The sequence below is a fragment of the Dermacentor silvarum genome, chromosome 1 (assembly GCF_013339745.2).
Source record: "Dermacentor silvarum isolate Dsil-2018 chromosome 1, BIME_Dsil_1.4, whole genome shotgun sequence".
Classification (NCBI taxonomy): Eukaryota; Metazoa; Arthropoda; class Arachnida; order Ixodida; family Ixodidae; genus Dermacentor; species Dermacentor silvarum.
The window spans coordinates 251,093,936-251,108,529 of NC_051154.1; the positions used below are offsets into that span (position 1 = coordinate 251,093,936).

Here is a 14,594-nt window from a genome sequence, read left to right on the forward strand (position 1 = left end):
GTCTGATTGGAAGTGCGGAAAAACAAAAGTTTTCGTGGGATCTGTGGAAAATGAACGTAAAGCTTCTAAGCGACGAATGCTTTATTCAAAGATGTGAAGGAGGCGATAGATGCAATGAAATCAGAACAGGTGCCCAGTGTCGGGCGCGCAATGGGATTTTTATTTAGCAACATGTCAAAATGAAAGCCATAGAGCGAGCTAGCTGCATTAAGTATGAGGATAAAGTTAAAGAAAGAAATTTAAGAAATTGCTTGAAAAACTGGTTAAGCTTGAATGCCGTGAGCCGGGCAGTTTAAAGACGACATTCGTAGCATAAAAACAGAAACTCGAAGCAGCAGATGAAGAACGTTATCGGGAGCGATAGTGCGAGCCAGGGCCGAGGCATGGGCGGCCGGGGAGACGCCCACAAAGCGAGCGCTGGGAATCGAAAGGGCGCACGCCCGCCGTAATCACATCGATGTGATAGAAGAAAGTGGTGTTGAAACAACAGATACGGAGGCTATAGGGCGAGCTTTCTTTCGATTCTACGAAGGGCTGTTTGCCCATAGATCAGTAGATGTAGAAGGGTTTAAAACAGCCTTCTTAGAGCGCATGCCTCGGCTGTCAGAAGAAAGAAAAGCAGCTCTTGAAGCACCTATAACAATAGCAGAAATAGAAAAGGCAATAGATGATCTTAACCCAGGAAAGTCGCCCCGGTCCGGACGGTCTGAGCGCGGCTTGGTACAAAGCATTCAAGCAAGACCTGTCCTGTCAGTTGAAAGATGTCTTTGATGAGGCATTTGAGGTGGGAACGTTACCCCTGTCATTCTCCCAAGCACACACTGTGCTCATTCCAAAAACAGAACAAAAAGATAGGCTAAGACTCCGTGACATCATACAGACCAATCTCACTAACTAACTGTGATTATAAAATATTTATGAAAGTATTGGCTAGCAGACTTCAGACCGTTATGACGCAGATTGTGGGAGCCCACCAAACCTGTGGTATTAAGGGCCGCTCTATTTTTACTAATATTCATTCATTGAGGTGTGTGCTCGAGTGTTGTGACGCCTCTCGGTCGGCTGTCGCAATACTCCAGCTTGACCTAGAAAAGGCATTTGACTGTGTATCTCATGTATTATTGCGTTCCATACTCGAACATGTTAATTTAGGCTCAATCATCATCGACGGAATATCCCTAGCTTATAGAAACTGCAAAACGCGCCTGATAGTCAACAACAGATTGGGGGACCCCGTTGACGTCCAGCGGAGCGTGCGTCAAGGGTGCCCACTGAGTCCTCTTTTGTTTAGTATTTATATTGAAACTTTGTGTCAAGCAATAATTGAAAATGATCGTGTTCATGGGTTCAGATTGCAGGCGTCCGAGCTAAAGCTCTTAGCGTACGCTGATGATATAGCGGTGTGCTGTACGAAAAAGTAGAGCGTGCTAGAGACAGTCGCTGTAGTAAGACGGTTCGGAGAAGCAACGGGGAGCTTTGTGAACTGGGGAAAGTGTCTGGGCTTTTGGCACGGCGAGTGGCAGTCAACACCAGAGACATTTGCCAACGTGAAATGGGTTAAAACCCCAGTGAAGTACCTCGGCGTTCCCCTTGAAAGTTATAAGAAAAATGATGATTTCTGGCTAGAACAAGCCAAAGAAACACGAGAAAAGGCGGAGAGATGGAAAGGCTCACACCTATCAATTTTCGCCAGAGCGACAGTGTGCAATTTGTTTTTGTTAGTAAATTATGGTACATGATGCAAGTGTTGTATTGTTCGCGAGTGCATGTGCAGAAGTTCCACCGAGTGTTCGCTGTTTTTATTTGGGCTTCCAGCTGGGAACGCTGCAGCCGCACGAATCTTTTCAGGCGAGTGAAAGAGGGAGGCCTGGGTCTGGCACACCTATTCGTGCGGCAGCTTGTAAGCCGTTTTTTTCTTCTTTCGGGACGTCAAAGACCCGTTCTTAAGATCGGTGTGTCAAGTGAGACTTTGTAGTGCGTTACCAGAGCTTGTTATCAGCAGCGAAATTATGCCTGGTACTTTGGGTACTTCAAGGAGATAGTAGCCAGTGTTCGTTTTTTGTCGGTACGGTTCTCGAATGATTATATGTTCAGCGTGAAAAGAAAGAAAATGTACAGTGACCTGTGTGATGTTATTTTTCCAGTACCGATGTACAGAGCCATATACAGTGGAGGTCAGGGAAAGAACGTTTTGAAACGAGTAAAAAGAATGCACGTGCAGCCAGGAGTGAAATCTTTCTTCAAGCTTCACACTGGCACCCTGACAGTGAGAACCTTCTTAGAAGAACGCGGGTTTTACATGCCGTGGGGGTCAAACTGTCTGATTTGTAAAAAGCCTGAAACAGTAGACCGTGTTTTCATACATTGTTGGGAGGGGGTGTACTTTTGGGATGTTCTGCAAAGAACAATGAAGAAAGAATTGCCCTTACATCCGCAGGGCATAAGATTTCTACCACTGGATAATGAGGACGGGGTCCCATTTGACCTCATCATGCTGACTGGCCTCTACTGTCTATGGCGATCCCGAATGCAAGGCTTCTATTGTGACCCAGAAGCGCGGCCTGCGCGCATACATTTCCGTGAACACATGTCACGCTTTCTGGAGGTGAAAAAAGCACAAGTTGATGTGCCTGATTGGCTACCAAGGGTAGAGGCCTTGGCATCCCTAAAGGAATTTTAAAAGACAAAGTCAGCCAAGTCATGCTGGCTGCTATGTAGAGCTTCTTTTTTATTCTGTATTTTTGTGTCCTAGTTATGCATTTTGTTTGTTTGCTGACAGTGTGTCGGTGAACCTGTCGAGAACTGGCAATAAAGAAAAAAAAAGGCTCGTTGGTCTAGGGCTATGATTCTCGCTTTGGGTGCGAGAGGTCCCGGGTTCAAATCCCGGACGAGCCCGTTATTTCTTTTACCTTCACTAGCATGCGAATAAATATTTAAAAAACGATTATCATTATCCTCTTATTTGATGATGTTCCCTTTCTCTTCTCTGCACAGACGCGACCAAAGATGCGCACTTCTTTTTCTTCGTTTCTCAGCGAGCCAAGATGAGGCGATACTGTAAACGTGCCGCGAATGTTCAGTGACCTCGGCTCGTTGGTCTAGGGGTATGATTCTCGCTTTGGGTGCGAGAGGTCCCGGGTTCAAATCCCGGACGAGCCCGCTATTTTTTTACCTCCAGTAGGCATGCGAATGAATACTTAAAAAACGATGATCATTATCCTCTTATTTGATGATGTTCCCTTTCTCTTCTCTGCACAGACGCGACCAAAGATGCGCACTTCTTTTTCTTCGTTTCTCAAGCGAGCCAAGATGTTGCGATACTGTAAACGTGCCGCGAATGTAGGATGACCTCGGCTCGTTGGTCTAGGGGTATGATTCTCGCTTAGGGTGCGAGAGGTCCCGGGTTCAAATCCCGGACGAGCCCGTTATTTTTTTACCTTCACTAGGCATGCGAATAAATATTTAAAAAACTATGATCATTATCCTCTTATTTGATGATGTTCCCTTTCTCTTCTCAGCACAGACGCGACCAAAGATGTGCACTTCTTTTTCTTCGTTTCTCAAGCGAGCCAAGATGAGGCGATACTGTAAACCTGCCGCGAATGTAGGATGACCTCGGCTCGTTGGTCTAGGGGTATGATTCTCGCTTAGGGTGCGAGAGGTCCCGGGTTCAAATCCCGGACGAGCCCGTTATTTTTTTACCTTCACTAGGCATGCGAATAAATATTTAAAAAACGATTATCATTATCCTCTTATTTGATGATGTTCCCTTTCTCTTCTCAGCACAGACGCGACCAAAGATGCGCACTTCTTTTTCTTCGTTTCTCAAGCGAGCCAAGATGAGGCGATACTGTAAACCTGCCGCGAATGTAGGATGACCTCGGCTCGTTGGTCTAGGGGTATGATTCTCGCTTAGGGTGCGAGAGGTCCCGGGTTCAAATCCCGGACGAGCCCGTTATTTTTTTACCTTCACTAGGCATGCGAATAAATATTTAAAAAACGATGATCATTATCCTCTTATTTGATGATGTTCCCTTTCTCTTCTCAGCACAGACGCGACCAAAGATGCGCACTTCTTTTTCTTCGTTTCTCAAGCGAGCCAAGATGAGGCGATACTGTAAACCTGCCGCGAATGTAGGATGACCTCGGCTCGTTGGTCTAGGGGTATGATTCTCGCTTAGGGTGCGAGAGGTCCCGGGTTCAAATCCCGGACGAGCCCGTTATTTTTTTACCTTCACTAGGCATGCGAATAAATATTTAAAAAACTATGATCATTATCCTCTTATTTGATGATGTTCCCTTTCTCTTCTCAGCACAGACGCGACCAAAGATGCGCACTTCTTTTTCTTCGTTTCTCAAGCGAGCCAAGATGAGGCGATACTGTAAACCTGCCGCGAATGTAGGATGACCTCGGCTCGTTGGTCTAGGGGTATGATTCTCGCTTAGGGTGCGAGAGGTCCCGGGTTCAAATCCCGGACGAGCCCGTTATTTTTTTACCTTCACTAGGCATGCGAATAAATATTTAAAAAACGATGATCATTATCCTCTTATTTGATGATGTTCCCTTTCTCTTCTCAGCACAGACGCGACCAAAGATGCGCACTTCTTTTTCTTCGTTTCTCAAGCGAGCCAAGATGAGGCGATACTGTAAACCTGCCGCGAATGTAGGATGACCTCGGCTCGTTGGTCTAGGGGTATGATTCTCGCTTTGGGTGCGAGAGGTCCCGGGTTCAAATCCCGGACGAGCCCGTTATTTCTTTTACCTTCACTAGGCATGCGAATAAATATTTAAAAAACGATTATCATTATCCTCTTATTTGATGATGTTCCCTTTCTCTTCTCAGCACAGACGCGACCAAAGATGCGCACTTCTTTTTCTTCGTTTCTCAAGCGAGCCAAGATGAGGCGATACTGTAAACCTGCCGCGAATGTAGGATGACCTCGGCTCGTTGGTGATTCCACTTCCGGCCACCGTAGTGTACGGTCGTGTAATGTCGAGCTCCTTTGGAGCAGCGAATGCGGCCCAGCAGGGCCGCGGAAACAGGACAGATGCCCAGGAGTCTAAAGACTATGACATTATTCTGCCTCAACTGCCATCAGGTTCTTCTGTTTTAAATACTTTATTCCTTCACGGCAGCGTGAAAGCCAGGCCTTTTCGAGCTGAGGACTTCCGAGACACTCTGAATCGTCTGGAATTGCTTCCCGAGGTGGTTGCCTTGGGGGCGTTTCAGATGAATCACGTATGGGCGGTGACCTTCAAGAATGCGGAAGGAATGAAAAAGTTGCTCGCAGTCACCGACCTGACTGTCAAGAATCACCGCTGCCTCGTGATAGATCCGAGCACCCATACTGTCCGCCTAAGGCTTTATTGGCTGCTTTACCACATGCCTGATGAAGACGTGCGCACCGCTCTCGCACCGTATGGGAAGGTGACGGATGTTTGCAGAGAGCATTGGCGTGTACCAGGACTCGGCGATAAAGGCTCTTCAACACGGACGGTTAGTCTGCAACTAAAGGCTGGCCTTACTTTGGACGACCTGCCACACCAGCTACGAGTGTCTGGCATTATGGCCCTTGTTGTTGTACCTGGAAGGCCGCCGCTTTGTCTGCGGTGCCAGCGAACAGGGCATATTCGCCGAGATTGCCGCGTCCCAAGGTGCAAGCTGTGTCGGCGCTTCGGACATGATGATAGCCAGTGCGCTAAGACCTACGCGAGCGTGGCCAGCCAAAGGAGCCGGGAGGACCCCGCAGAGCACATCATGGACGAGGTGGACGCGGCGGAGGCAGAGGGAGACAAGGTCAGCGAGCCTATATCTCCAGCAGCTGAAACTTCCGAAGGAGAGAATGTGAAAAGTGTTCAAAGTGAAAATGGTGATGTGCCATGTGTACAGCAGGAAACGGCCACCCCAACGTGCGTGGGCAAAGACGCCCCTGACACCGCTCCGCCCTCACCGGGTAATGACGAAGAAGACATGGACGTCGTAAGCAGCTCGTCTGCGAAGCGGCCCCACGGGCAAGTCTCCGACGGCGACGACGGTTCCAGTGAGAAGGTGCAGGAGCCATCCAGAAAAGACATTCCGTACCGCCGCTCATCCTTTAAACCAAAGCCTAACGTTCCGCCGGATTCCCATCCGACGGTAACGAAGGCGCCCCCGTAATAACGAGGGCGTCGTCGAGCAATGCTGTTGTGCAAGGTGAGGGACGGACTCTCTACATTGGTAAAGTGTGGCCGTCTTTGTTTTTTGTTATTATGAAAGGTTCTCGCATTACTGCGAATCGGCAAAATGCAAGGATTTAGTTAACCTAGAGGCCAGTTCTCTCTTTCGGAATAAACAACAAAACAAGGATGGATTCAAAATCAAAAATAGCACTACGCATTGGTACGCTTAATGTCCGAGGCCTCGGGGCCAGAAGGCGGCAGTACCAGGTCAGCCGGTTATTGCACGACAATGATTTAGACATAGTCGCTCTACAGGAAACAAAAATTGAAAGTGAAGAACGAACGGATCGAATGCTCGAACCATTTAGAGCTCGATACAATGCTTGCGTTTCTCACGCTGTCGGTAATTCCGGTGGCTGCGTTTTGCTATTGCGGAAATCTTTAGAAATTGTTGTGCAATCTGTATTTGTTTGTCATGAAGGTCGAATGATCGTGTGTGATTTCTCGCTCTGGGATGCTGAATGGCGGGCAATTTGCATATACGCCCCAAATAATGAAAGAGAACGCCGCGACTTCTTTGAAAATCTAGAAGTGTATATGAAATCTGAGCGCTATGTCATCTTGCTGGGAGATTTAAACTGTGTTTGTTTTACTGAAGACCGCAATAGCTACTCGCTAGTTCGTGATCACAGTGCGCTTTTTTTGCTCGCAGCAGTCCAAGAGCATGAATTAGAGGATGTTGGTGCTATGTTTCGCGGTGGAATGCAGACTGTGTTTACGCATTTCCAAAGGGGCAGTCACGCTCGATTAGATCGAGCATATGTATCAGCGAGACTGGTTCCGTTGTGCAGTGGCTATGATGTGAGCCACGTATCTTTCAGTGACCATAGTCTCGTTATGTTCTCCCTTGGCAAAAGAAAAGAAAACCGATCTTTCAATTGGGACTTATGGAAATTCAATGTCAAGCTTCTGGACGATGCAACCTTTCTCGAGTTTGTAAACGTTCGTTTACGAGAGATGCTTGCTTGTGAATCCGGAAGGTTCATAACGATGTGGGAAGAATTTAAACAGGACTTTAAAATAACAGCCATTGAAAGGGCCTCTATATTACGTTATAATGAAAAAAGAAAGGAAAATGAACTCCGAAGTAAGCTGAACAAAATGTTGTCGATAAAATGCGCACAGCCAGGCGAGTTGTCAAATGAGATAAGGAACGTAAAAAATGAGCTTGAAATCCTTGATGTCGAGAGATATAAAGGGTCAGTCATACGTGCACGCGCAGAGCATTTGTGGCTGGGGGAAACGCCCACAAGAAGGGCTTTGACCGAAGAGAAAAGATACGCGTCACAAAATGAAATAAAAGAAATTGAATATGGTGACGTACAGTCAACCACAAAAGTTTGCGGACCACGCGAGCGCGTGCCAGACTGCCTATCCGCGCCACCTAGCGGTACGCCACCTAGCGGCGACAGGGGCGCTCTCCCGGATATGAGCCCTCTTGGTACTCGCCTGCCTGTTAATTTTTTATTCCCGTGCATGACATTGTTAGTTCGTTGTGTTGACGCAGAGCGCTGTCTGCGATAAGACCGCCACATGTCTGGCTTGATAGCAGTATCGGAGCAATCACTGCAACCTTTGTCGACTGGTGTGCCAGTGGGTAGATAAGTTTCACGAAGCGCTGCGACGATTTTTTTACGCGACGTTTACTGGCGCACTTTGGTTGGCAGCATCTTGGTCCAATGAGTGTTGCTGCTTCTGCGTCTTGAGAGAAAGGGTAGGGAGGTGTTTCACTGTCATCAAAAATAAAGAAAAAGCGGATGCATAGACAATTTTCTTTCACACATAGGCGCATCTTCGCATCAGTTGCTGAAAACGTAGTAGACTTGCTTCAGGCCACGTGGTGATTGCCTATTTGGAAAGATGCCGCTGCGTGTTCCACTTGACGAAAGAAGGCACATTGTGCGTTTATTTATAGAGGGAATACCTCAGCGCGAAATCTGCCGCCGAACCAACAGGAGCCGGACTGCCGTGAATAGGATTATTCAAGCTTTCCGCGACGATGACAGATTCACAGATATGGAGCGCAGTGGGCGTCCAAGGGCCACGACTGAGGAAGAGGACCGCCTGATTACGGCCGCCATCGTGGCTGATCCTTTTCAAAGTGCAGAGGATATCCCGAGAAGCGCTCTCGCTCACGGTATCGTCTGAGACTGTAAGAAGGCTGAGTGAGCTTGGCCTGCAGTCTTTCGTAGCAGCACAGAAGCCCTGCCTCTCAGACAGCCAGCTACAAGAACGACTCATGTTCGCTACAGCAATGAAAGATTGGACAACAGAGAAATGGGGCGATGTCATCTTTAGCGACGAGTCAACTTTTTCCACGCGCTGGGACCAACGGAAGCGGGTTTGGCGTCCACTAAACTGCAGGTGTGTTTACAGTGTATTGGCAGTTAATTCACGAAGCTAATTCTGCATCACAACATGTTTCACGTAAAATGAGCTTTTGGACATTACGAGATTTTTCTGTAGTGGTATTATGTTGAAAACATTAACGATTGTTTCATAGTACTACTTACTCTGAAGCTAATTAAAAGCTTCCAGTGGGTCTTTCAGTACTATCTAATGATGTTTGCACGTTTTCTATTGCAACTCTATAACAGCATTATAAAGTTCATACGCAAGAGGAATCACAACATTTTTAGACGCGCCGCTGGAACCCAATTGTATGCTATTTCTTGCAGATATCTGCCTAATTACACACAGAGTGTTCTATCCAGTGGACGGTGTTCCGTGAGCGTGTGGGGAGCAATCAGCAAAGATGGCCTTGGTCCCCTTGTGCGTCTGGAAGGGCCCTTCACTGCGTCACGGTACTGCGACGTCATCACTAGACACCTCGTTCCGTGTGCGCTGGACGGTCCCTTCAGCGACGGCTGCTATTTTTTTCAACACGACCGCAGCCCGATCCATAAAGCACGTATCGTCCAGTCATTGCTAGAAGAACATGCTGTTTGCCAGGTTGAGTGGCCTCCATGTGGCGCCGACTTGAATCCCATAGAAAATGTCTGGGGCATGTTGAAGAAACGGCTGTCCACACGAGCCAACCGCGGCCGCACGGCCGATACGCTGTGGCAAGCGATCGCACAAGAATGGGAAAGCCTGCGCGGTCGACCGGAGATTACTGAATCTTTGTACGAGTCGATGCCCACACGCATCAATAAGGTGCTAGAAAACGGCGGACATTTCACTTCCTACTAGATCATTGAGAGACCTATGTTTCATGACACTTCTGTAAATGTCTTGTGAATAAATTCATCCCCTTCAGACACGAATTATGATGCACTGTCTGCAAATGCGTCAAATGCGCATGGCATCATTTCAAGACGCTCACTATTACATTCCAAGAAAGAAGACGAAGCAATGTGCTGTTTTGTGCGAGTTTCAGTAAAAAAAATTAATTAGCGTATAACTCATTATCTACTTATTCTGAAATCCGTCAGCTTCAATGCTTGCATAAAAAGAATCAACTATTAGGCCCGAAACGCATGCACACTTGCTGTTTCGGTTGTATTCGTGTCGACCGGAGAAAAAAAATACTCTTGACATTGGTCTTGGAACGCGGCACGTCGAACGATTGTCTAACATGGTAGTGTCTCCAGCAAAGTGATCATCTGCAGCAATACGCAGGACAATGAAGTTAACTGACCGCTAGTTGTCCCATCAGGAAGCGGACACGAATGTGCACACTGAGTTTTAGGTCATTTGAAGAAACACGTGGCGTGGGACGCGCCTCCGAAGTTCGAGTCCCCAAACGAGGACGCCGTGTCGCAAAGGGTTATAAAAAGAGTCATCGCACCCGATTATTTCTTATTTTTCTAAATGTAACCACTATAGCAGCGCGGTGGTTCGGGCTTTGCGCAGCAAAACCTGGGCGCAGGCGATCAAATCCCGGCCGCTACTGTCACTTAGCGATGGGGGAGGAACGGAAAAATTCTGCCTACTGACTAAGCATCTGTGTCCCATGGCTGCCTCACCGCTCACTCACGAAAAAAAAAACAGCGTGGCTACGCGAAAATAGAACTGATAACAGCCGAAGAATACGCTGTCTGATTACTTGTACTGATATTCTTCTCTCAAAATATAAGCAAGGAGCCCTGGCTAACAAAGAGCGCGTCACGTTGAAAGATATAGGTAGAAAATATTTGCGCACAGTGCGAAAATAGACAGGCCATAGATTTAAGGAGGGATGCGGCTTCAATGTAGCGCTGCTGTCGATCGCTGGTGACGTAGCAGAAGTGTCGCGAAGAGGCTCTTGGCCACGCGCTCGCGTGGTCCGCAAACTTTTGTGGTTGACTGTACGTAGTAGCGATAGTGATACAATACAGCGTGCCTTCACCGAACACTACCGAGAGTTGTTGAGCTGCAAAGGACTAGTGGAAGCTGGTTTTGACATGGAATATCTGCCTTTAATGCCGAGGCTAGATGAGGACCTAAAAACCGTTCTTGAGGAACCCATTACCTTCAGTGACATCGAAAGAGCAATTGATGAATTGAAACCTGGAAAAGCGCCAGGACCTGATGGCCTAGGCGCGGCTTTCTATAAGGTATTTAAGCATGAACTAGCAGTCGTTTTACACCATGTTCTAGCGGAGGCTTATGAAGTAAAATATATGCCACCATCTTTCCGGAAAACCCATACCGTCCTGATTCCGAAAACCAACGACCCTTTAAAGCTTCTCTCAGTAAGATCGTACCGCCCCATAAGTTTGTTAAATGTCGACTACAAAATATTTATGAAAGTGTTAGCAAGAAGGTTGCAGTCAGTGATGACATCAATAGTAGGCCCACATCAAACATGTGGCATAAGAGGCCGGTCGATACTGAATAATATACATGTGGCAAGAAGTATTCTTGAGTGTTGCGATGCATGGGAAGGCAGAGTGGCAATGATGCAACTTGACTTGGAGAAGGCTTTCGATCGTGTTGTACACAGTGTGCTTTTCTCTATTCTAGAGCATGTGAATGTTGGCAACATTATACTAGAAGGATTGAAACTATGTTATGAAGAGTGTAGCACGAACTTGATAGTAAACAAACAGTTCTCTGGGGAAATTAAAATTTGTAGAAGTATAAAGCAAGGATGTCCGGCTTCGTCACTTCTCTTCGCAATTTACTTGGAGCCTTTTTGCTTAAAAGTGATACACAGTGACAAAATAAGGGGATTCCGCTTAATGACGAGTGAAGTGAAAATTCTCTCGTATGCAGATGATGTTGCCGTTTTTTGTGGGGACAAGGAAAGTGTTAGCGAAACTGTTCAACAAGCTCGAACGTTTTGCAAAATGTCTGGAAGCGTTGTTAACTGGGAGAAGTGTAAAGGTTTCTGGCATGGAAGCTGGGATGAGAAGCCCAATGTCTTTGAAAACCTACAGTGGACAGTCTCGCCCCAAAAATATCTAGGAGCACCTTTAAACTGGTATGATGATCCTTCAGAATATTGGAAAGAAGAGATTGAACGGGTGCGCACGAAAACCACCAAATGGGGAGGAAAAAATTTATCCATATTTACTAGGTCAACGATTTGCAATACGTTCCTTGTTGCACGAATTTGGTATGTGTTGCAGGTGATTGCTATGTCACGAGCTAGTGTGCAAAAAATTCACAGGATCCTTGCAGTATTTGTATGGAATTCAACATGGGAGCGCACGAGCCGACTAAACTTGTTTCACTCCCTGAAAAGGGGAGGGCTTGGCTTAGCCCATCTTTTTCTGAGGCAGATTGTCTCAAGGTTTATATTTTTGCGGGACCAGCACGACCCTTTTTTGCGTGCAGTGCTTCAAGTGAGATTGCACAGCGCCATTCCTGAGTTTATTGTGTCTTCGTGTGGGGTTACAGGAAGTAGTTTGTGCGGGTATCTACGCGAAGTTGTAAGCGCTTTCAAAATTCTTAAAGTACGTTTCTCGTTAGATTATCTCACCTTCGTATCAAAGAAACAACTGTATAAAGATCTACGTGACGTCATGCTTCCAGTGCCTCTTTATCGAAACATGTTTTTTGTCAGTGCGGGTAAGGACGTTTTAAAAAGAGTTAAAAGAATGCCGGTTCGACCGTCTGTGAAAACTTTCTTTTTTCTACTTCATAGTGGTACGCTCCCAGTCAAACCTTGGCTGCAGGAAAAGGGTTTTTTTGTTCCATGGTCAGCTGATTGCCTTTTATGCCGGAAGCCTGAAACAGTAATCCATATATTCCTGGACTGTTATGATTCTATATTTCATTGGGACATTCTCCAGAGAACGCTGAAAAAGGATTTGCCCCTCACACCATATGGGATTCATTTTCTTCCAGTAAACAATGATGAGGGCGTACCATATGACATGTTCATGGTATTAAGCCTGCATAGTATCTGGAAAACCAGAATGGCATTCAAACATGCAGAACCTGTTGCAAGAACGGTAAGGGAAAACTTCATTGAAAGTATTGCCTATATGCGTGATGTGTACCAATCAAAAGATGAACAGCCAACATGGTTTCCCGTACTTAATGACCTAGTGTCATTAAAGCCCTTTTAGTCGTGCCGCGTCAACAAGCTATTGGTTGGCGCTTTTAGCATTTTTTATGTTGGGTTCCGTGTTGTATGTTGTTATGGAAATAAAGAAAAAAAAAAAAAAAAACCTCGGCTCGTTGGTCTAGGGGTATGATTCTCGCTTTGGGTGCGAGAGGTCCCGGGTTCAAATCCCGGACGAGCCCGTTATTTCTTTTACCTTCACTAGGCATGCGAATAAATATTTAAAACACGATTATCATTATCCTCTTATTTGAGGATGTTCCCTTTCTCTTCTCAGCACAGACGCGACCAAAGATGCGCACTTCTTTTTCTTCGTTTCTCAAGCGAGCCAAGATGAGGCGATACTGTAAACCTGCCGCGAATGTAGGATGACCTCGGCTCGTTGGTCTAGGGGTATGATTCTCGCTTAGGGTGCGAGAGGTCCCGGGTTCAAATCCCGGACGAGCCCGTTATTTCTTTTACCTTCACTAGGCATGCGAATAAATATTTAAAAAACGATGATCATTATCCTCTTATTTGATGATGTTCCCTTTCTCTTCTCTGCACAGACGCGACCAAAGATGCGCACTTCTTTTTCTTCGTTTCTCAAGCGAGCCAAGATGAGGCGATACTGTAAACCTGCCGCGAATGTAGGATGACCTCGGCTCGTTGGTCTAGGGGTATGATTCTCGCTTAGGGTGCGAGAGGTCCCGGGTTCAAATCCCGGACGAGCCCGTTTTTTTTTACCTTCACTAGGCATGCGAATAAATATTTAAAAAACGATGATCATTATCCTCTTATTTGATGATGTTCCCTTTCTCTTCTCAGCACAGACGCGACCAAAGATGCGCACTTCTTTTTCTTCGTTTCTCAAGCGAGCCAAGATGAGGCGATACTGTAAACCTGCCGCGAATGTAGGATGACCTCGGCTCGTTGGTCTAGGGGTATGATTCTCGCTTTGGGTGCGAGAGGTCCCGGGTTCAAATCCCGGACGAGCCCGTTTTTTTTTACCTTCACTAGGCATGCGAATAAATATTTAAAAAACGATGATCATTATCCTCTTATTTGATGATGTTCCCTTTCTCTTCTCAGCACAGACGCGACCAAAGATGCGCACTTCTTTTTCTTCGTTTCTCAAGCGAGCCAAGATGAGGCGATACTGTAAACCTGCCGCGAATGTAGGATGACCTCGGCTCGTTGGTCTAGGGGTATGATTCTCGCTTAGGGTGCGAGAGGTCCCGGGTTCAAATCCCGGACGAGCCCGTTTTTTTTTTACCTTCACTAGGCATGCGAATAAATATTTAAAAAACGATGATCATTATCCTCTTATTTGATGATGTTCCCTTTCTCTTCTCAGCACAGACGCGACCAAAGATGCGCACTTCTTTTTCTTCGTTTCTCAAGCGAGCCAAGATGAGGCGATACTGTAAACCTGCCGCGAATGTAGGATGACCTCGGCTCGTTGGTCTAGGGGTATGATTCTCGCTTAGGGTGCGAGAGGTCCCGGGTTCAAATCCCGGACGAGCCCGTTTTTTTTTACCTTCACTAGGCATGCGAATAAATATTTAAAAAACGATGATCATTATCCTCTTATTTGATGATGTTCCCTTTCTCTTCTCAGCACAGACGCGACCAAAGATGCGCACTTCTTTTTCTTCGTTTCTCAAGCGAGCCAAGATGAGGCGATACTGTAAACCTGCCGCGAATGTAGGATGACCTCGGCTCGTTGGTCTAGGGGTATGATTCTCGCTTTGGGTGCGAGAGGTCCCGGGTTCAAATCCCGGACGAGCCCGTTTTTTTTTACCTTCACTAGGCATGCGAATAAATATTTAAAAAACGATGATCATTATCCTCTTATTTGATGATGTTCCCTTTCTCTTCTCTGCACAGACGCGACCA

General features: G+C 46.5%; 15 non-coding genes across 15 annotated transcripts; all 15 read left to right on the forward strand.

Moving 5' to 3' along the window:
* Positions 1-2,823: 2,823 nt before the first annotated feature.
* On the forward strand, positions 2,824-2,895 carry Trnap-ugg (transfer RNA proline (anticodon UGG)). The gene has a single exon. It is a non-coding gene; the product is annotated as a tRNA-Pro (tRNA).
* Positions 2,896-3,087: 192 nt separating this feature from the next.
* Trnap-ugg (transfer RNA proline (anticodon UGG)) lies at positions 3,088-3,159 on the forward strand. Its single transcript has one exon. It is a non-coding gene; the product is annotated as a tRNA-Pro (tRNA).
* Positions 3,160-3,352: 193 nt separating this feature from the next.
* On the forward strand, positions 3,353-3,424 carry Trnap-agg (transfer RNA proline (anticodon AGG)). Its single transcript has one exon. It is a non-coding gene; the product is annotated as a tRNA-Pro (tRNA).
* Positions 3,425-3,617: 193 nt separating this feature from the next.
* On the forward strand, positions 3,618-3,689 carry Trnap-agg (transfer RNA proline (anticodon AGG)). Its single transcript has one exon. It is a non-coding gene; the product is annotated as a tRNA-Pro (tRNA).
* A 193-nt stretch (positions 3,690-3,882) lies between these two features.
* On the forward strand, positions 3,883-3,954 carry Trnap-agg (transfer RNA proline (anticodon AGG)). The gene has a single exon. It is a non-coding gene; the product is annotated as a tRNA-Pro (tRNA).
* A 193-nt stretch (positions 3,955-4,147) lies between these two features.
* Positions 4,148-4,219, forward strand: Trnap-agg (transfer RNA proline (anticodon AGG)). Its single transcript has one exon. It is a non-coding gene; the product is annotated as a tRNA-Pro (tRNA).
* A 193-nt stretch (positions 4,220-4,412) lies between these two features.
* Trnap-agg (transfer RNA proline (anticodon AGG)) lies at positions 4,413-4,484 on the forward strand. The gene has a single exon. It is a non-coding gene; the product is annotated as a tRNA-Pro (tRNA).
* Positions 4,485-4,677: 193 nt separating this feature from the next.
* Positions 4,678-4,749, forward strand: Trnap-ugg (transfer RNA proline (anticodon UGG)). Its single transcript has one exon. It is a non-coding gene; the product is annotated as a tRNA-Pro (tRNA).
* An 8,077-nt stretch (positions 4,750-12,826) lies between these two features.
* Positions 12,827-12,898, forward strand: Trnap-ugg (transfer RNA proline (anticodon UGG)). The gene has a single exon. It is a non-coding gene; the product is annotated as a tRNA-Pro (tRNA).
* Positions 12,899-13,092: 194 nt separating this feature from the next.
* On the forward strand, positions 13,093-13,164 carry Trnap-agg (transfer RNA proline (anticodon AGG)). The gene has a single exon. It is a non-coding gene; the product is annotated as a tRNA-Pro (tRNA).
* A 194-nt stretch (positions 13,165-13,358) lies between these two features.
* On the forward strand, positions 13,359-13,430 carry Trnap-agg (transfer RNA proline (anticodon AGG)). Its single transcript has one exon. It is a non-coding gene; the product is annotated as a tRNA-Pro (tRNA).
* Positions 13,431-13,622: 192 nt separating this feature from the next.
* On the forward strand, positions 13,623-13,694 carry Trnap-ugg (transfer RNA proline (anticodon UGG)). The gene has a single exon. It is a non-coding gene; the product is annotated as a tRNA-Pro (tRNA).
* Positions 13,695-13,886: 192 nt separating this feature from the next.
* Trnap-agg (transfer RNA proline (anticodon AGG)) lies at positions 13,887-13,958 on the forward strand. Its single transcript has one exon. It is a non-coding gene; the product is annotated as a tRNA-Pro (tRNA).
* Positions 13,959-14,151: 193 nt separating this feature from the next.
* Trnap-agg (transfer RNA proline (anticodon AGG)) lies at positions 14,152-14,223 on the forward strand. The gene has a single exon. It is a non-coding gene; the product is annotated as a tRNA-Pro (tRNA).
* A 192-nt stretch (positions 14,224-14,415) lies between these two features.
* On the forward strand, positions 14,416-14,487 carry Trnap-ugg (transfer RNA proline (anticodon UGG)). The gene has a single exon. It is a non-coding gene; the product is annotated as a tRNA-Pro (tRNA).
* The last annotated feature ends 107 nt before the right edge of the window (positions 14,488-14,594 follow it).